General features: G+C 39.9%; 1 non-coding gene across 1 annotated transcript; it reads left to right on the top strand.

Annotated features, from left to right (window-relative positions):
* The first annotated feature begins 20,326 nt into the window (after window positions 1-20,326).
* Window positions 20,327-20,434, top strand: LOC148580753 (small nucleolar RNA R71). Its single transcript, XR_015896511.1, has one exon. It is a non-coding gene; the product is annotated as a small nucleolar RNA R71 (small nucleolar RNA).
* The last annotated feature ends 1,877 nt before the right edge of the window (window positions 20,435-22,311 follow it).

Here is a 22,311-nt window from a genome sequence, read left to right as displayed (position 1 = left end):
AGCATGCCACGCCCAGTCTCTGGCGTGCCACACCCACATGCATGCTTTGAATCTCTTCTCTGGACATTAGTACTGGCGTGCCACGCCAGTGGATTTTTGTGGCATTTGCTTCAAGTGGCATGCCTGTTTCACATGCCCAGCTTCTTGTTTGTCTTCTACCCAATTTTTGATACTTTTTTCACCTGAAATTCAGCACAACTCATCTCCAATATTCATCAAATAATGTATGAATTGTACTGATCAAATGAGATTTATGCTCTTTTATGGTCTTCTTTATGTAAGAAAGAAGGGTAGATGATGCAAGTCATCATAACACCAAACTTAAGTTTTTCTTGTCCAAAGCAAATCAATGTGAGTAAATGATGAGCGGATATTTTATACGCTTTTTGGGGTTAATTTCATATAGTTTTGAGTATGTTCTAGTTAGTTTTTAGTCTATTTCTATTAGTTTTTAGGAAAAATTAATATTTCTGGACTTTACTATGAGTTGTGTGTTTTTCTGTAATTTCAGGTATTTTTCTGGCTGAAATTGAAGGAGCTGAGCAAAAATCTGATTCAGGCTGAAAAAGGACTGCTGATGCTGTTGGATTCTGACCTCCCTGCACTCAAAGTGGATTTTCTGGAGCTACAAAACTCGAAATGGAATGCTTCCAATTGCGTTGGAAAGTAGACATCCAAGGCTTTCCAGCAATATATAATATTCCATACTTTGCACAAGGATAGACGACGTAAATGGGCGTTCAACGCCAGTTCTCTGTCCAATTCTGGCGTCCAGCGCCAGAAAAGGATCAAAAGCTGGAGTTGAACGCCCAAACTGGCACAAAAACTGGCGTTCAACTCCACAAATGGCCTCTGCACGTGACTTTCTTAAATCTCAGCCCCAGCACACACCAAGTGGGCCCCAGAAGTGGATCTCTGCATCACCCATCATAGTCCACTCATTTTTTGTAAACCTAGGCTACTAGTTTAGTATTTAAACAACTTTTAGAGACTTATTTTGCATCTCATGACATTTTAGATCAAAACTTTGTATTCTCTGACGGCATGAGTCTCTAAACCCTATTGTTGGGGGTGAGGAGCTCTGCTGTGTCTCGATGAATTAATGCAAGTATTTCTGTTTTCCATTCAAACACGCTTGTTCCTATCTAAGATGTTCATTCGCACTTAACTGTGATGGAGGTGATGATCTGTGACACTCATCACCTTCCTCAAATTATGAACGTGTGCCTGACAACCACCTCCGTTCTATATACGATTGAATGAGTATCTCTTAGATTCCTTAATCAGGATCTCCGTGGTATAAGCTAGAACTGATGGCGGCATTCATGAGAATCCAGAAAGTCTAAACCTTGTCTGTGGTATTCCGAGTAGGATTCAAGGATTGAATGACTGTGACGAGCTTCAAACTCCTGAAGGCTGGGCGTTAGTGACAGACGCAAAAGGATAGTAAATCCTATTCCAACCGGATCGAGAACCAACCGGTGATTAGCCGTGCTGTGACAGAGCGCGTGAGCGTAGTTTTCACTGGAAGAATGGAAGGTAGCCATTGACAACGGTGATCCACCAACACACAGCTTGCCATAGGAGGACGTGCGTGCGTGAACAAGAAGACAGAGGAAAGCAGAGATTCAGAAGACAAAGCATCTCTAAAACCCCAACATATTCTCCATTACTGCATAACAAGTAACCTTTAATCCATGTTCTATTGTTTAATTGCAATTCAACTGATAAACATAATTGACTTCCTGACTAAGATTTACAAGATAACCATAGATTGCTTTAAACCAACAATCTCCGTGGGATTCGACCCTTACTCACGTGAGGTATTACTTGGACGACCCAGTGCACTTGCTGGTCAGTGGTACGAGTTGTGAAAAGTGTGATTCACATTTCGTGCACCAAGTTTTTGGCGCCGTTGCCGGAGATTGTTCGTGTTTGGACAACTAACGGTTTATTTTGTTGCTTAGATTAGGAAAAATTTCTCCTTTTTTGTTTAGAGTCTCTTATTATTGTTGTGTTAGAATCTTAGAATCCTTATTTTCTTTTTAAAATCTTTTTCAAAAAAAATAATTTTTCTATTAAATCCTGTGCCAAACTTTAAGTTTGGTGTTTTCTTGTTGATTTTTCTGTGTTTTTCGAAAATTTATTTTGGTTTTCTAAAAATTTTAAGTTTGGTGTTCTTCCTTTGTGTTCTCGTGTTCTTGTGAATCTTCAAAGTGTTCTTAAGTTTTTCCTTGTGTCTTGATCTTAAAATTTTTAAGTTTGGTGTTCCTCGGTGTTTTTCCCCCCCCAAAATTTTCAAAAATAAGGAACCTCAGATCTAAAAATTTTAAATCCTGTGTTATCTTATTGTTTTTCTCTCTCCTTTAAAAATTCAGATTTTTATTTCAAAATTTAAAACCTTTTTCAAAAATCATCATATATTTTTCAAAATCTCCTAACCACTTTCTCTCTCCTCACTTTTTTGAAAATCTTTTACTCATTTTTATTTATTTTATTTTGATTTATTTTATTTTTGAAATAAATTAATAAATAAATAAATAAAAATATTTTTTCTATTTTACATCATCTCCCTTTCTCCATCATGGACCTAAGTGGAAATGAACAGTCCAGGAGGACTCTAGGGTCATATTCTAATCCCTCTACTACTTCATATGGGAGTAGTATCTGCATACCCTCCATTGGAGTCAGTAGCTTTGAGTTGAATCCTCAGCTCATTATCATGGTGCAGCAAAGCTGCCAGTATTCCGGTCTTCCACAAGAAGAACCCATAGAGTTTCTGGCACAATTTTTACAAATTGCTGACACAGTACATGATAAGAAAATAGATCAGGATGTCTACAGACTATTACTGTTTCCATTTGCTGTAAAAGATCAAGCTAAGAGGTGGTTAAATAACCAACCTAAGGCCAGCATAAAGACACGAAAACAGCTGACAAAAAAATTCCTGATTCAATATTTCTCTCCAAAAAGGATGACACAGCTAAGGCTGGACATCCAAGGCTTCAAGGAAGGAGATAATGAATCTCTTTATGATGCCTGAGAGAGATATAGAGAGATGCTACGAAAATGCCCCTCTGAAATGTTCTCAGAGTGGGTTCAGTTAGACATCTTCTACTATGGGCTTGCAGAAGGAGCTCAGATGTCTCTAGATTACTTAGCTGGTGGATCTATCCACATGAGAAAGGCAATTGAAGAGGCTCAAGAGCTCATTGATACAGTTGCCAGGAATCAGCATCTGTACCTAAGCAGCAACCCTTCCATGAATGAAGAGGTTAAAACAGTAACTGCTGAACTCAGTCCTGTAAAACAAGCTGCTGAATTCAATAAGCATTTGGACTTTCTAACAAAGCAGTTAGCCGAATTTAAAGACAGGTTACAAGAGACAAGAATGGCTAATATACATATGGACGAACAGTTTAAGCAAACAAAGCAGCAGCTGTCAAGGCAAATAGCAGAAGAATGCCAAGCAGTTCAACTAAGAAGTGGGAAAACATTAAATACCCCACCTCAAGGCAGCAAAAAGCTAAGAAATGAGCAAACCACCCAAAATTCACCTGAGGACAGTAAGAGCCCCGGGAAAAATAATTCTGGCGCTAAAACGCCAGAAAATTGGTGGAAGGCTGGCGCTGAACGCCCAGACCATGGCCAAAACTGGCGTTCAATGCCAGAAACAAAGCAGGACTGGCGTTCAACGCCAGAAATGGGCAAGGATCTGGTGTTGAACGCCCAAAATGGGTAGGATCTGGCGCTGAACGCCCAAAATGGGCACAATTCTGGCGTTCAAACGCCAGGAACAGACAAGGAGTTGGCTTCTCACGTCACTCCAGCTTTTAACTCTGGCACTCAATTGCCAGTGAGGGATCAGACACACACAAATACTGATAACAACCCCTCTAAAAAGGCTTCTTCAACCACTTCTGTAGGCAATAAACCTGCAGCAACTAAGGTTGAAGAATATAAAGCCAAGATACCTTATCCTCAAAAACTCCAGAAAGAGGAGCAGGATAAGCAATTTGCTCGCTTTGCAGATTATCTCAGGACTCTTGAAATAAAGATTCCATTTGCAGAAGCACTTGAGCAAATACCCTCTTATGCCAAGTTCATGAAAGAGATCTTGAGTCATATGAAGGATTGGAGAGAAACAGAAAGAGTTCTCCTCACTGAAGAATGCAGTGCAGTCATTCTGAAGAGCTTTCCTGAAAAGCTTAAAGACCCTGGGAGCTTTCTGATACCATGCACATTAGAAGGTAATTGCACCAAGACAGCTTTATGCGATCTTGGGGCAAGCATCAACCTAATACCTGCATCCACTATCAGGAAGCTTGGCTTAACTGAAGAAGTTAAACCAACCTGGATATGTCTCCAACTTGCTGATGCTTCCACTAAATACCCATTAGGCGTGATTGAGGACATGATTGTAAGAGTTGGGCCATTCGCCTTTCCCACTGACTTTGTTGTGCTGGAAATGGAGGAGCACAAGAGTGCTACCCTCATTCTAGGAAGGCCCTTCCTAGCAACTGGACGATCCCTCATTGACGTCCAACAGGGGGAAATAACCCTGAGAGTCAATGATGATGAGTTCAAGTTGAACGCTGTCAAAGCCATGCAGTATCCAGACACATCGACAGACTGCATGAAAGTTGATCTTATTGACTCTTTGGTAGAAGAGATCAACATGGCTGAGAGTCTCGAATCAAAGTTGGAAGACATCTTTAAAGATGTTCAGCCTGATTTGGAGGATTCAGAGGACATGAAAGAGCCTCTGAACTTTCTCCTGAAAGAGGAAAAACCTCCTAAACCCGAGCTCAAGCCATTACCACCATCCTTGAAATATGCGTTTCTGGGAGAAGGTGACACTTTTCCAGTGATCATAAGCTCTGCTTTAAATTCACAGGAAGAGGAAGCACTTATTCAAGTGCTAAGGACACACAAGACAGCTCTTGGGTGGTCCATAGGTGACCTTAAGGGCATAAGCCCAGCTAGATGCATGCACAAAATCCTATTGGAGGATAATGCCAAACCAGTGGTTCAACCACAGAGGCGGCTAAATCCAGCCATGAAGGAAGTGGTGCAGAAAGAGGTCACCAAATTACTAGAGGCTGGGATTATTTATCCTATTTCTGACAGCCCCTGGGTGAGCCCTATCCAAGTCGTCCCAAAAAAAGGAGGCATGACAGTGGTTCATAATGAAAAGAATGAACTGGTTCCTACGAGAACAGTTATAGGGTAGCGCATGTGTATTGACTACAGAAGGCTCAATACAGCCACCAGAAAGGATCATTTTCCTTTACCATTCATAGACCAGATGCTAGAAAGACTAGCAGGTCATGATTATTACTGCTTTTTGGATGGCTACTCAGGCTATAACCAGATTGCAGTAGATCCCCAGGATCAAGAGAAAACAGCATTCACATGTCCATCCGGAGTGTTTGCTTATAGAAGGATGCCATTTGGGCTATGTAATGCGCCTGCAACCTTCCAGAGATGCATGCTCTCTATTTTCTCTGATATGGGGAAAATTTCTGGAAGTCTTCATGGATGACTTCTCAGTATATAGGGACTCATTCAGCTCCTGTCTTGATCACCTGAAACTTGTTCTGAAAAGATGCCAAGAGACCAACCTAGTTTTAAACTGTGAAAAGTGTCACTTTATGGTGACTGAAGGAATTGTCCTTAGGCATAAAATCTCAAACAAGGGAATAGAGGTGGATCAAGCAAAAATAGAGGTAATTGAAAAATTACCACCACCTGCCAATGTTAAGGCAATCAGAAGCTTTCTGGGGCATGCAGGATTCTATAGGAGGTTTATAAAGGATTTTTCAAAAATCGCAAAACCTCTAAGCAATTTGCTAGCTGCTGACATGCCATTTGTGTTTGACACAGAGTGCCTGCAGGCGTTTGAAACGCTGAAAGCTAAGCTGGTTACAGCACCAGTCATTTCTGCACCAGACTGGACGTTACCATTTGAGCTAATGTGTGATGCCAGTGATCATGCCATTGATGCAGTATTGGGACAGAGGCATGACAAGCTTCTGCATGTCATTTATTATGCCAGTCGCGTTCTAAATGATGCCTAGAAAAATTACACAACCACAGAAAAAGAATTACTTGCACTGGTTTACGCCATTGACAAGTTCAGATCATACCTAGTAGGATTAAAAGTGATTGTGTATACTGACCATGCTGCTCTTAAATACCTACTCACAAAGCAGGATTCAAAACCTAGGCTCATCAGATGGGTATTGCTTCTGCAAGAGTTTGATATAGAAATAAGAGACAGAAAAGGGACAGAGAACCAAGTGGCTGATCATCTGTCCCGGATAGAGCCAGTGGAAGGGACGTCCCTCCCCTATCTTAAGATCTCTGAGACGTTTCCTGATGAGCATTTATTTGCCATTCAGGAAGCACCATGGTTTGCCGATATTGCAAACTATAAAGCTGCAAGGTTCATACCCAAGGAGTACAACAGGATACAAAAGAAGAAATTAATTACTGATGCAAAGTATTACCTATGGGATGAACCTTACCTCTTTAAGAGATGTGCAGACGGAATTATCCGTAGGTGTGTGCCTAAAGAAGAAGCACAGAGGATCCTGTGGCATTGCCACGGATCTCAATATGGAGGCCATTTCGGAGGTGAGCGAACAGCCACCAAGGTCCTCCAATGTGGCTTCTATTGGCCCACACTCTATAAAGATTCCCGACAGTTTGTACGTAATTGTGACAGTTGCCAAAGAGCTGGTAATCTGCCTCATGGTTACGCCATGCCTCAACAAGGAATCTTAGAAATTGAGTTGTTTGACGTATGGGGAATTGATTTCATGGGACCTTTCCCACCATCATACTCAAACACTTATATTCTGGTGGCAGTTGACTATGTATCAAAATGGGTTGAGGCTATTGCCACACCCACCAATGATACTAAAACAGTGCTGAAGTTCCTCCAGAAACATATCTTTAGCAAGTTTGGGGTCCCTAGAGTACTAATCAGTGATGGGAGCACTCACTTCTGCAATAAACAGCTTTACTCTGCCATGGTTTGGTATGGAATTCACCACAAGGTGGCCACTCCGTATCATCCACAAACCAATGGGCAAGCTGAAGTCTCTAACAGAGAATTAAAGAGAATCCTGGAACGGACAGTAAATACCCGTAGAAAGGATTGGGCACGGAGCGTGGATGATGCTCTGTGGGCTTACAGGACAGCATTCAAGACCTCCATAGGGACATCTCCATACCAACTCGTGTATGGTAAGGCATGTCACCTGCCCGTGGAACTGGAACATAAAGCCTACTGGGCAACCAGATTCCTAAACTTTGATGCCAAATTAGCAGGAGAAAAACGATTGCTCCAGCTAAATGAGCTAGAGGAATTCAGATTCACAGCTTTCGAAAATGCCAAGCTTTATAAAGAAAAATAAAAAAAATGGCATGACAGAAAGCTGTCATCTAGAATCTTTGAACCAGGACAGAAGGTCCTGTTGTTTAACTCTAGACTCAGGCTATTCCCAGGAAAACTGAAATCCCGGTGGAGGGGACCATACGTGATTACAAGTGTATCACCATATGGTTATGTGGAGCTTCAAGATATTGATTCTGATAAGAAGTTCATTGTCAATGGACAGAGAATCAAGCATTATCTTGAAGGCAACATTGAGCAAGAATGCTTAAGGCTGAAGCTGGATTAAAAGCTCAGCAAGGTCCAGCTAAAGACAATAAAGAAGCGCTTGCTGGGAGGCAACCCAGCCATGGGGCAACAATCCTCTAAGCATTTTGCCCTATTTCTATTTTTATTTTTATTTGTTTATATAGAGTTCATTGACAACAAGGTAAATAATCATTTACAGAAGACCTCGGCACACAAAACAGAGAAAAAGAGCTCACTGGCAAGAAAACGCCAGTAAAAGTATATTTTGGGCGTTCAACGCCCAAAATGGGCATCCACTGGGTGTTGAACGCCAGTAATGGTAGCAATCTAGGCGTTCAACGCCAGAAAGAGGCACCCACTGGGCGTTGAACGCCAGTAATAGCAGCAGCTGGGCGTTAAACGCCCAGGAGAGCAGCATTTGGGCGCTGAACACCCAAAATAGGCAGTGTTTGGGCGTTCAAACGCCAGGAAGGCAGGGAGGAGCCAAATTCATTTTTCCACACATATTTCCATTTTAATTTCGAATTTTATGTTTCAATGCATGATTTTTACATGAACATGTTAAGAACCCTGATTTCTAAAATCCTTAATTTCTAAAAAAAATCCCTCTTTCCAAATTCAATCCAAACTCTTTTCAAATCTTTTCTGAAAACAAATCTATCTTTTTTTTTTCACTCAAAAATCTTTTCAACTAATCCATATCTTTTTCAAATCTCCATATTATCTTTTTCAAAATTCAGATTTATCTTTTTCAAAAATCTATCATATCTTTTCAAAATTAAACTATATCTTCTATCTTATCTTTTTCAACTCAATCTTTTTATCTTATCTTTTCCAATTTTTCGAAAACCCACCCCCCATCCCTTTAAATTTGGGTTTGGCATCCCTCCTCCTCCATCAACAATTGCACCTAGCTCTCCTTCTATCCCTCTCCTTTCTTTTCTTTTGCTTGAGGACAAGCAAACCTCTAAGTTTGGTGTGTTTATCCGAGATCACTAAGATCATGGCCCCTAAAGGAAAACAACCCACTCCAAGAGGCAAGAAAGAGAGCGTTCCAAAACCACTTTGGAATCAAGGGAAGTTCTTATCTAAAGAACATTCAGACCATTATCTCAAAGTAATGGGTCTGAGATCAGTAATCCCGGAAGTTAGATTCGATCTGAAAGAAGATGAATATCCGGAGATCCAGGAGCAAATTCGAATCAGGAACTAGGAAGTCCTAGCTAATCCTGAAATGAAAGTAGGAAGGAACATGGTCCAAGAGTTCTATGCTAATATGTGGCAGACTGACAAGCAAAAACTATCTGGAACTGCCTTCTATGAATTTCGGACCATGGTCAGAGGAAAGATTGTTCATACCACCCCTGACAAGATCAGAGAGATCTTAAAGCTACCTCAGCTAAAGGATGATCCAGACTCCTTCAACAGGAGGATGATGAGAGCAGACATTGACCTGGATAAGATCCTAGAGGACATATGTATCCCTGGAGCCATGTGGACCACCAACACAAAAGGTGTCCCAAATCAACTCAAGAGAGAGGATCTCAAACCAGTCGCCAGAGGATGGCTGGACTTCATTGGGCGTTCTCTGTTGCCTACTAGCAACCGTTCCGAAGTCACAGTTAAAAGAGCAGTGATGATCCATTGCATCATGATGGGAAAGGAAGTGGAGGTTCATCAGCTGATTTCAACTGAACTCTACAAAATTGCTAACAAAAATTCTAAAGAGGCCAGGTTGGCTTATCCGAGCGTGATTTCTCTGCTCTGCAAGGACGCTGGAGTAAGGATGGGAATAACTGAGTATATCCTAATTGAAAAGCCAATCACCAAAGCATCAATGGAAAAACAACAAGCACAGGAGGATCCCATCAAGAAGAGAGCACAGGAATTCCTCCCAGAGATCCCTCAATCTGAATACTGGGAGTATCTTGAGACGTCCGTTACCAAGATACCGGAAGCTATGGAGCAAATAATAAAAGAACAGAAGGAACACAGTCAAATGCTGACCTATATGTTTAAAGAACAAGAGGAGCAGGGGCGTGACATAAGGGAATTGAAGCGCCAAAAGTCTTCTCTTGTAGGACCAAGCACCCCAAGGATCAGAGGAACCCCCGTTCCCCCAGAATAAAGGTTGTTAATTTCCAATTTCTGCCTTAACCCTGTGACAGTGTCCTTATAGAAGTTTACCTTAGGAGTCATATAATAGTAATTAGTATCTATTTTGATTTTATCTCCAATTAAGCTATAGTTTATTTTTCTCATCATCAGCAAACATGAATAAAGTAGTAGATCTTTTGAAGAAGAGGCAATAAAATTTCGAATTTTAATAAGAGAAATTCTGATTAGTCAAAATGTGGTGGCAATGCTTTCTGTCTTCTGAATGAATGCTTGAACAGTGCATATATCTTTTGAATTTGTTGTTTAAGACTGTTAAATATGTTGGCTCTTGAAAGGATGATGAACATGAGACATGTTATTGATAATCTGAAAAATCATAAAAATGATTCTTGAAGGAAGAAAAAGCAGCAACGAACAAAGCTTGCAGAAAAAAAAAGAGAGAGAGAAAAAAGCAAGCAGAAAAAGCCAATAACCCTTAAAACCAAAAGGCAAGGGCAAATGAAAAGGATCCCAAGGCTTTGAGCATCAGTGGATAGGAGGGCCTAAAGGACTAAAATCCTGGTCTAAGCGGCTAAACCAAGCTGTCCCTAACCATGTGCTTGTGGCGTGAAGGTGTCAAGTGAAAATTTGAGACTGAGTGGTTAAAGTCAAGGTCCAAGCGAAAAGAAGAGTGTGCTTAAGAACTCTGGACACCTCTAATTGGGGACTTTAGCAAAGCTGAGTCACAATCTGAAAAGGTTCACCCAGTTATGTGTCTGTGGCATTTATGTATCCGGTGGTAATACTGGAAAACAAAGTGCTTAGGGCCACGACCAAGACTCATAAAGAAGCTGTGTTCAAGAATCATCACACTGAACTAAGAGAATCAATAACACTATCTGAATTCTAAGTTCCTACAGATGCCAATCACTCTGAGCTTCAATGGATAAAGTGAGATGCCAAAACTGTTCAGAAGCAAAAAGCTACTAGCCCCGCTCATCTAATTAGAATCTGAGCTTCATTCAAAAACTCTGAGATATTATTGCTTCTCAACCTGTTAGTCTTCTATTTTATTTGTCTAGTTGCTTGAGGACAAGCAACAGTTTAAGTTTGGTGTTGTGATGAGCGGATATTTTATACGCTTTTTGGGGTTAATTTCATATAGTTTTGAGTATGTTCTAGTTAGTTTTTAGTCTATTTCTATTAGTTTTTAGGAAAAATTCATATTTCTGGACTTTACTATGAGTTGTGTGTTTTTCTGTAATTTCAGGTATTTTTCTGGCTGAAATTGAAGGAGCTGAGCAAAAATCTGATTCAGGCTAAAAAAGGACTGCTGATGCTGTTGGATTCTGACCTCCCTGCACTCAAAGTGGATTTTCGGGAGCTACAAAACTCGAAATAGGATGCTTCCAATTGCTTTGGAAAGTAGACATCCAGGGCTTTCCGACAATATATAATAGTCCATACTTTTCACAAGGATAGAAGACGTAAACTGGCGTTCAACGCCAGTTCTCTGTCCAATTCTGGCGTCCAGCGCCAGAAAAGGATCAAAAGCTGGAGTTGAACGCCCAAACTGGCACAAAAACTGGCGTTCAACTCCACAAATGGCCTCTGCACGTGACTTGCTTAAATCTCAGCCCAGCACACACCAAGTGGGCCCCAGAAGTGGATCTCTGCATCACCCATCATAGTCCACTCATTTTTTGTAAACCTAGGCTACTAGTTTAGTATTTAAACAACTTTTAGAGACTTATTTTGCATCTCATGACATTTTAGATCAAAACTTTGTATTCTCTGACGGCATGAGTCTCTAAACCCTATTGTTGGGGGTGAGAAGCTCTGCTGTGTCTCGATGAATTAATGCAAGTATTTCTGTTTTCCATTCAAACACGCTTGTTCCTATCTAAGATGTTCATTCGCGCTTAACTGTGATGGAGGTGATGATCTGTGACACTCATCACCTTCCTCAAATCATGAACGTGTGCCTGACAACCACCTCCGTTCTATATACGATTGAATGAGTATCTCTTAGATTCCTTAATCAGGATCTCCGTGGTATAAGCTAGAACTGATGGCGGCATTCATGAGAATCCGGAAAGTCTAAACCTTGTCTGTGGTATTCCGAGTAGGATTCAAGGATTGAATGACTGTGACGAGCTTCAAACTCCTGAAGGCTGGGCGTTAGTGACAGACGCAAAGGGATAGTAAATCCTATTCAAACCGGATCGAGAACCAACCGGTGATTAGCCGTGCTGTGACAGAGCGCGTGAGCGTAGTTTTCACTGGAAGAATGGAAGGTAGCCATTGACAACGGTGATCCACCAACACACAACTTGCCATAGGAGGACGTGCGTGCGTGAACAAGAAGACAGAGGAAAGCAGAGATTCAGAAGACAAAGCATCTCCAAAACCCCAACATATTCTCCATTACTGCATAACAAGTAACCATTAATCCATGTTCTATTGTTTAATTGCAATTCAACTGATAAACATAATTGACTTCCTGACTAAGATTTACAAGATAACCATAGATTGCTTTAAACCAACAATCTCCGTGGGATTCGACCCTTACTCACGTGAGGTATTACTTGGACGACCCAGTGCACTTGCTGGTCAGTGGTACGAGTTGTGAAAAGTGTGATTCACATTTCGTGCACCAGTAAACCTTTATAACTTGAGGCCTTGGCTTTGAGTGATTGCAATACAACTAAGAGTGAGACTAAGTGTTCAACACATGTATGAATGTTTTAGTGTCATGGGAAGCTCTTGGATCCTTGAGGGTTCTTTCAGGTGTAGGCCTTAGGGGTCCTTTCTATTGATTGTCACCTCGAAGTAGTAAGGGTTGTTTTACTTTCTTGACCACGACTCTAAGTGTTTTGTCTCAACACAACCCTTTATTTAAGCTTTCAATTAGCACTCCCAAACCAGTTGGTTTTAGGGTACCAGGTGTTGAGACACCTCTAAGAATTTACTTGCCCAGGTCTCTTCTTGACACATCTTCACCACAAGCATCTACTAAGATCATTAATTCCTTTTGAGCTTTTTAATGTTTCTTTTTCTATCCCAGTAGTTGATGCTCAGAGCCTTGGGTCTTGATTGCTTACTACCTCTTGGTTCTATGGATATTCAAGGAACACCCTTTGGCCTTCCCTAGTTATACCTTCTAGGACTAGTTGCTCTTCCATGACTCATTTTCTTTTTAGTTCATCCAAGGTTCTACACTTAGTTACTTATATCTTAGTTTGTTTTATAATCCATCTTGGCCTTGGTCTCTCTCACTATTTTTGCACAACTCACAGTGACTCTTATGGAGACAAAATCTACTTTTATTTTTGTTGAAACGAAGACTTGAAATACATGGCATTTTCTTTCTTGAAAAAGAAGAACTCATAAAGACTTCAAACAGGAATTTAAAACTTAAGCAAAAAGCATAAACTATCCTAGCATGATTATTTATTTAGAAAGTAAATAAAGCAAAAAAAACTTAAACAAGATTTCAGAAGTTGGAAAGTGTCAACCATGGGACTCAACAACCTTGAGCAGCTTCATCTTTAGTTCATTGGCCCCTTCCATTTGTCCTTCTTCTTGGAGGGGGAAGAGCCACCTTCATCTGGCTTGGAGGAACCTTCTTGTGCTTTGGCATCCTTGGGCTTCCAAAATCTTGCCCTTCTCATATAATTCCTTTCATCCTCCTTATGTTTGGCTAGGATTTCCTCTTGTCTTGCACTTAGCTCTTCCATTCCTTGCATGAAGGTTGGGTATCCTGGGTTTAGAGCGGCTACGGTGTTACACAAGTGATTCAGCTTCGCTTGTGTGTTGATGTCATACTGCCTCCTGGATATGGTTCTGGCATCATAGAGATGTCTGAATTCGGCAAGGCTCTCTATTTGTTGTAATTGCCATCTTAGAATCATTCCTTAACTACCTTGCATTTCTCCCCAGTTAATTTGATCTTGCTGCTCCTTGAGATCCTCAAAACCCCCTTGGGGTTGTTGAACGTTTTGATTAACTTGGCTCTATTGTTGTTGTTGGGTTTCCTTAAGTTGATTGACATCTACCCTCAAGTAGTGTAGATCTCTGGTATGCAAAATCGTGATCTTCAACAATGGCGCCAATGGCTTGGTTCTCTCAAACGTGAATCACACTTTGTCACAATTCTGCACAACTAACCAGCAAGTGCACTGGGTCATCCAAGTAATAAACCTTACGTGAGTAAGGGTCGATCCCACGGAGATCGTCATCTTGAAGCAAGCTATGGTCACCATGTAAATCTCAGTCAGGCGGATAGAGATAGAGATACTTATGTAATTCATTAGTCAGAATTTCAGATAAGCGTATAGAGATGCCTTTCGTTCCTCTCAACCTCTTCTTTCCTGCTGTCTTCATCCAATCATTCCTACTCCTTTCCATGGCAAGCTTTATGTAGGGCATCACCGTTGTCAAAGGTTACATCCCATCCTCTCTATGAAAATGGTCCAATGCGCTGTCACTGCATGGCTAATCATCTGTCGGTTCTCGATCATACTGGAATAGGATTTACTATCCTTTTGCGTCTGTCACTACGCCCAGCACTCGCGAGTTTGAAGCTCGTCACAGCCATCCCTTCCTAGATCCTACTCGGAATACCATAGACAAGGTTTAGACTTTCTGGATCTCAAGAATGGCCATCCATGGGTTCTAACTTATACCACGGAGATCTTAATATCTCGGACTCGGTCCTCTGTATTAGATATCTAAGAGATACTCATTCTAGCTTGTTTGCATGTAGAACAAAAGTGTTTGTCAGGCACGCGTTCATAGGTGAGAATGATGATGAGCGTCACATAATCATCACATTCATCATGTTCTTGGGTGCGAATGGATATCTTAGAGAAGGAATAAGCTTGAATTGAATAGAAAAACAGTAGTACTTTGTATTAATTCTTGAGGAACAGCAGAGCTCCACACCTTAATCTATAGAGTGTAGAAACTCTACCGTGGAAAATACATAAGTGATAAGGTCCAGGCATGGCCGAATGGCCAGCCCCCTAAATGTGATATAAAGATGAAACTAAAAATGTTCCAAAGATGTTCCAAAAGATGTAAAGACAATAGTAAAAAGTTCTATTTATACTAAACTAGTTACTAGGGTTTATAGAAATAAGTAAATGATGCAGAAATCCACTTCTGGGGCCCACTTGGTGTGTGCTTGGGCTGAGCATTAAAGCTTTCACGTGTAAAGGACTTTCTTGGAGTTGAACGCCAGTTTATAACCTGTTTCTGGCGTTTAACTCCACTTTGCAACCTGTTTCTGGCGTTTAACTCCAGAATGTAGCATGGAACTGGCGTTGAATGCCAGTTTGAGTCATCTAAACTCGGGCAAAGTATGGACTATTATGTATTGCTGGAAAGCCCTGGATGTCTACTTTCCAACGCAATTGACAGCGCATCATTTATAGTTTTGTAGCTCTAGAAAATCTACTTTGAGTGCAGGGAGGTCAAAATCCAACAGCATCTGCAGTCCTTCTTCAACCTCTGAATCTGATTTTTGCTCAAGTCACTCAATTTCAGCCAGAAAATACCTGAAATCACAGAAAAATACACAAACTCATAGTAAAGTCCAGAAATGTGATTTTTATTTAAAAACTAATAAAAATATACTAAAAACTAACTAAATCATACTAAAAACTATGTAAAAACAATGCCAAAAAGCGTATAAATTATCCGCTCATCACAACACCAAACTTAAATTGTTGCTTGTCCCCAAGCAACTGAAAATCAAATAGGATAAAAAAAGAGAATATACTATAAATTCCAAAATATCAATGAAACTTGCCTCTTGAATAGTTTTGGCATCTCACTTTATTCATTGATGTTCAGAATGATTGGCATCTATAGGAACTCAGAGTTCAGATAGTGTTATTGATTCTCCTAGTTTAGTATGTTGATTCTTGAACACAGCTACTTTATGAGTCTTGGCCGTGGCCCTAAGCACTTTGTTTTCCAGTATTACCACCGGATACATAAATGCCACAGACACATAATTGGGTGAACCTTTTCAGATTGTGACTCAGCTTTGCTAAAGTCCCCAATTAGAGGTGTCCAGGGTTCTTAAGCACACTCTCCTTTTTGCTTTGGACCTTGACTTTAACCGCTCAGTCTCAAGTTTTCACTTGACACCTTCACGCCACAAGCACATGGTTAGGGACAACTTGGTTTAGCCGCTTAGGCCAGGATTTTATTCCTTTAGGCCCTCCTATCCACTGATGCTTAAAGCCTTGGATCCTTTTTATTTACCCTTGCCTTTTAGTTTTAATGGCTATTGGCTTTTTGCTCTTGCCTTTTGGTTTAAAGAGCTTTTGGCTTTTTCTGCTTGCTTTTTCTTTTTCTTTCTTTTTTTTTTCGCTATTTTTTTCTGCAAGCTTTTGTATTCACTGCTTTTTCTTGCTTCAAGAATCATTTTTATGATTTTTCAGATTATCAAATAACATTTCTCCTTTTTCCTTATTCTTCAAGAGCCAACATATTTAACATTCATAAACATCAACTTCAAAAGATATATGCACTGTTCAAGCATTCATTCAGAAAACAAAAAGTATTGCCACCACATCAAAATAATTAAACTAGTTTCAAGGATGAATTCAAAACCATGTACTTCTTGTTCTTTTATTTTTAGAACAGTTTTCATTTAAGAGAGGTGATGGATTCATATTCATAACTTTAAGGCATAGACACTTAGACACTAGTGATCATATAGTAAAGACACAAACATAAATAAAACATAAAGCTCAAAAATCGAAAAAACAGTAAAATAAATAGACAAGGAGATTAAGGAATGAGTCCACCTTAGTGAGGGTGACGTCTTCCTCTTCTTGAAGAACCAGTGGTGCTTTTGAGCTCCTCTATGTCTCTTCCTTGCCTTTGTTGCTCCTCTCTCATAGCTCTTTGATCTTCTCTAATCTCATGGAGGATGATGGAGTGCTCTTGGTGCTCCACCCTTAGTTGTCCCATGTTAGAACTTAATTCTCCTAGGGAGGTGTTGATTTGCTCCCAATAGTTTTGTGGAGGAAGGTGCATCCCTTGAGGCATCTCAGGGATTTCATGGTGGGGGATTTCCTCATGCTCTTGTTGAGGTCCATGATCTCTTGTTTACTCCATCCTTTTCTTAGTGATGGGCTTATCCTCTTCAATGAGGATGTCACCCTCTATGTCAATTCCAGCCGAATTGCAAAGGTGGCATATGAGGTGAGGAAAGTCTAACCTTGTCCAAGTGGAGGACTTGTCAGCCACCTTGTAAAGTTCTTGAGGTATAATCTCGTGAACTTCTACCTCCTCTCCAATCATGATACTATGGATCATGATGGCCCGGTCTATAGTAACTTCAGACCGGTTACTAGTAGGAATGATTGAGCGTTGAATGAACTCTAGCCATCCCCTAGCCACTGGTTTGAGGTCATGCCTTTTTAGTTGAACCGGCTTGCCTCTTGAGTCAATTTTCCATTGAGCTCCTTCCTCACATATGTCTATGAGGACTTGGTCCAACCTTTGATCAAAGTTGACCCTTCTTGTGTAGGGGCGTGCGTTCTGTTCCATCATTGGCAAGTTGAACGCCAGCCTTACATTTTCCGGACTGAAATCTAAGTATTTCCCCCGAACCATAGTAAGCCAATGCTTTGGATTCGGGTTCACACTTTGATCATGGTTCCTAGTGATCCATACGTTTGCATAGATCTCTTGAACCATTAGGATCTCGACTTGTTGAATGGGGTTGGTGAGAACTTCCCAACCTCTTCTTTGGATCTCAAGTCGGATCTCCGGATACTCATTCTTTTTGAGCTTGAAAGGAACCTCAGGGATCACTTTCTTCTTGGCCACAACTTCATAGAAGTGGTCTTGATGGACCTTTGAGATGAATCTCTCCATCTCCCATGACTCAGAGGTGGAAGCAATTGCCTTCCCTTTCCTCTTTCTAGAGGTTTCTCTGGCCTTAGGTGCCATTAATAGTTGTGGAAAAATAAAAAGCTATGCTTTTTACCACACCAAACTTAAAATGTTTGCTCGTCCCCAAGCAAAAGAAGAAAGAAGGAAGAAGGAGAAGAAGAGAAATGGAGGAGAGGGAGAGAGAGGTTGTTTCGGCCAAGGGGGAGAAGAGAGGTTTGTATTGTGTGAAAATGAAGAAAGAATGAGGGGTTTATATAGGAGTGGGGGGAGGGTTAAGGTTCGGCCATTAGGGTTGGGTTTGGGAGGGAAAATAGTTTGAATTTTGAAGGTAGGTGGGGTTTTTGGGGAAGAGATGATGGAAAGGTGTGAAGAGGTGATGGAGAAGAGTGATTGAGTTGATTAGTGAAGGTTATTTGGGGAAGAGAGTTATGAAAAAGTGTGAAGAGGAGAGAAGAAAAAGTGGGGATCCTGTGGGGTTCACAGATCCTGAGGGAATCCTGTGGGGTCCACAGATCAAGTGGGGTCAAGGACTTAACATCCCTGCCCCTATTAGGTGTGTAAAATGCCCTTGCTGTGCAATCCTGGCGTTTAATGCCAGACTGCTGCCTGTTTCTAGTGTTAAAACGCCCAAATGCAGCTTGTTTCTGGCGTTTAATGCCAGGTAGATGCTTGGTTCTGGCGTTAAATGCCAGCTTGATGCTTGTTTCTGGCGTTAAACGCCAGACAAATGCTTGTTTCTGGCGTTTAACGCCAGCATGCCTTTCCTCCAGGGTGTGCTATTTTTAATGCTGTTTTTCATTCTGTTTTTGATTTTTTTCAGTAGTTTTTGTGACTCCACATGATCATCAACCTAATAAAACATGAAATAAAGAGAAAATAAAATAGATATAATTAAATAACATTGGGTTGCCTCCCAACAAATGCTTCTTTAATGTCAATAGCTTGACAGTGAGCTCTCATGGAGCCTCACAAATAATCAGAGCAAGGTTGGAACCTCCCAACACCAAACTTAGAATTTGAATGTGGGGGTTCAACACAAAACTTAGAGTTTAGTTGTGGCCTCCCAACACCAAACTTAGAGTTTGACTATAGGGGCTTTGGTTGACTCTGTAGTGAGAGAAGCTTTTCATGCTTCCTCTCCATGGTTACAGAAGGAGATCCTTGAGTTTCAAACACAAAGTTGTCCTCATTCAGTTGAAGGACCAACTCTCCTCTGTCCACATCAATCACAGCTCTTGCTGTGGCTAGGAAGGGTCTTCCAAGGATGATGGATTCATCCTCATCCTTCCCAGTGTCTAGGATTATGAAATCAGCAGGGATGTAAAGGCCTTTAACCTTTATTAGCACGTCCTCTACTTGTCCATAAGCCTATTTTCTTGAGTTGTCTGCCATCTCTAATGAGATTCTGGCAGCTTGCACCTCAAAGATTCCCAGTTTCACCATTACAAAGAGTGGCATGAGGTTTATCCCTGACCCAAGGTCACATAGAGCCTTCTCAAAGGTCATGGTGCCTATGGTACAAGGTATTAAGAACTTTCCAGGATCCTGTTTCATCTGAGGCAATGTCAGTTGATCCAGATCACTCAATTCATTGATGAACAAGGGAGGTTCATCTTCCCAAGTCTCATTACCAAATAATTTGGCATTCAGCTTCATGATTGCACCAAGGTACTTGGCAACTTGCTCTTCAGTGACATCTTCATTCTCTTCAGAAGAAGAATACTCATCAGAGCTCATGAATGGCATAAGGAGGTTCAATGGAATCTCTATGGTCTCTAGATGAGCCTCAGATTCCTTTGGTTCCTCAGAGGGAAACTCTTTGTTGATCACTGGACGTCCCAGGAGGTCATCCTCACTGGGATTCACGTCCTCTCCGTCCCTTGTAGGTTCGGACATGATGGTTAAATCAATGGCCTTGCACTCTCTCTTTGGATTTTCTTCTGTATTGCTTGGGAGAGTACTAGGAGGAGTTTCAGTAACACTTTTACTCAGCTGGCCCACTTGTGCCTCTAAATTCCTAATGGAGGACCTTGTTTCATTCATGAAACTCACAGTGGCCTTAGATAGATCAGAGACTATATTTGCTAAGCTAGATGGATTCTGCTCAAAATTCTCTGTCTGTTGCTGAGTGGATGATGGAAAAGGTTTGCCATTGCTAAACCTATTTTTTCCACCATTATTAAAGCCTTGTTGAGGCTTTTGTTGATCCTTCCATGAGAAATTTGGATGATTTCTCCATGAGGGATTATAGGTGTTTCCATAGGGTTCACCCATATACTTCACCTCTGCTATTGCAGGGTTCTCAGGATCATAAGCTTCTTCTTCAGAAGATGCCTCTTTAGTACTGTTGGATGATTCCTTCAATCCATTCAGACTCTGAGAGATCATGTTGACTTGCTGAGTCAATATTTTTTTCTGAGCCAATATGGCATTCAGAGTATCAATTTCAAGAACTCCCTTCCTCTGAGGCGTCCCATTATTCACAGGATTCCTTTCAGAAGTGTACATGAACTGGTTATTTGCAACCATGTCAATGAGTTCTTGAGCTTCTGTAGGTGTTTTCTTTAGGTGAATGGATCCACCTGTAGAATGGTCCAATGACATCTTAGATAGTTCAGACAGACCATCATAGAATATGTCCAGGATGGTCCATTCTGGAAGCATGTCAGAAGGACACCTTTTGGTCAGTTCCTTGTATCTCTCCCAAGCTTCATAGAGGGACTCACCTTCTTTTTGTCTGAAGGTTTGAACATCCACCCTAAGCTTACTAAGCTTTTGAGGAGGAAAGAACTTGGCTAAGAAAGTCGTGACCAGCTTATCCCAAGAGTTCAGGCTATCTTTAGGTTGAGAGTCCAACCATATTCTAGCTCTGTCTCTTACAGCAAACGGGAAAAGTATAAGCCTGTAGACCTCGGGATCAACCCCATTGGTCTTAACAGTATCACAGATCTGCAAGAATTCAGTTAAGAACTGAAAAGGATCTTTGGACAGAAGTCCATGAAACTTGCAGTTCTGTTGCATCAGAGAAACTAATTGAGGTTTAAGCTCAAAATTGTTTGCTCCAATGGCAGGGATTGAGATGCTTCTTCCATGTAAGTTGGAATTTGTTGCAGTAAAGTCACCAAGCATCTTCCTTGCATTATTATTATTTTCGGCCATGTCTCCTTCCTTTTCGAAAATTTCTGTCAGATTTTCTCTAGAGAGTTGAGCTTTAGCTTCCCTTAGCTTCCTCTTCAGAGTCCTTTCAGGTTTAGGATCGGCTTCAACAAGAATGTTCTTATCCTTGTTCCTGCTCATATGAAAAAGAAGAAAACAGAAAAAAAATATGGAATCCTCTATGTCACAGTATAGAGATTCCTTTATGTGAGTAGAAGAGGATATGAATAGAAGATGGAGAATCCAAACACAAGGGTGAGGAGTAGGTTCTAATTCTTAGATGAAGAGGAGTGTTAGTAAATAAATAAAATAATTAGAAAGAGATGAGGGGGAGAGAATTTAGAAAATTAAATAAATTAAAATGAAAGTATTTTTGTTTTTATTTAAAATCAAAGTTAAATTTCAAAAATTAGAAAGAAAAATGAAATTAATTTAAATTGAAATTTAAAAAAATTAGTTAATTAAAATTGAATTTTGAAAAAGAGGGATGCGATTTTCAAAAATTAGAGATAGAATTAGTTAGGTAGTTTTGAAAAAAGATAAGAATCAAACAAAAAGATAGGATTAGTTTGAAAAAGATTTGAAAATCAATTTTTGAAAATATAAGAGGTTAGAAAAGAAGTTAGAAAAGATTTTGAAATTGATTTTGAAAAGATGTGATTGAAACTTATTTTGAAGAAGATTTGAAAAAGAATTTTAAAAAGATTTGATTTTGAAAATTAAATTTGATTACTTGACTAACAAGAAATAAAAATATTTGATTTTAACATTTAAAGATTGAACCTTTCTTATTAGGCAAGTAACAAACTTAATATTTTTGAATCAATCACATTAATTGTTAGCATTGAATTCGAAAATATGGAATAAAAATAAGAAAAAGATTTTGAAAATTAATTTAAAATTTTCAAAAATATGAAGCAAAAATTGAAAAAGATTTGATTTTTGAAAAAGATTTGAAAAAGATAGAATTTTTGAATTGAAAATTTGATTTGACTCATAAGAAACAACTAAATTTTAAAAAGTTTTGAAAAAGTCAACTCAAATTTTCGAAAATTTATGAGTGAAAAAGGGAAAGATATTTTTTTTATTTTTGAATTTTAATAAAGAAAGAGAAAAATATCAAAAAGACTCAATGCATGAAAATTTTGGATCAAAACACATGATGCATGCAAGAACACTATGAATGTCAAGATGAACACCAAGAACACTTTGAATGTCAAGATGAACACCAAGAACTTATTTTTGAAAATTTTGAAGAAGAGAAAAACATGCAAGACACCAAACTTAAAGATTTTTAATTTTTAGACACTAACAAATTAAAAATGCATATGAAAAACAAGAAAAGACACAAAACTAGAAATTTTAAAGATCAAACAAGAAGACTCACCAAAAACAACTTGAAGATCATGAAGAACAAATGCATGAGTTTTCGAAAATTTTAAGAAAAATTAAAAAGATGCAATTGACACCAAACTTAAAATTTGACA

The sequence above is a fragment of the Arachis ipaensis genome, chromosome B10 (genome assembly GCF_059453495.1).
Source record: "Arachis ipaensis isolate K30076 ecotype BB chromosome B10, ASM5945349v1, whole genome shotgun sequence".
Taxonomy (NCBI): domain Eukaryota; kingdom Viridiplantae; phylum Streptophyta; class Magnoliopsida; order Fabales; family Fabaceae; genus Arachis; species Arachis ipaensis.
The sequence above is the reverse complement of the archived record's forward strand: the minus strand, read 5'-3'. Positions and strand labels throughout refer to the sequence as shown.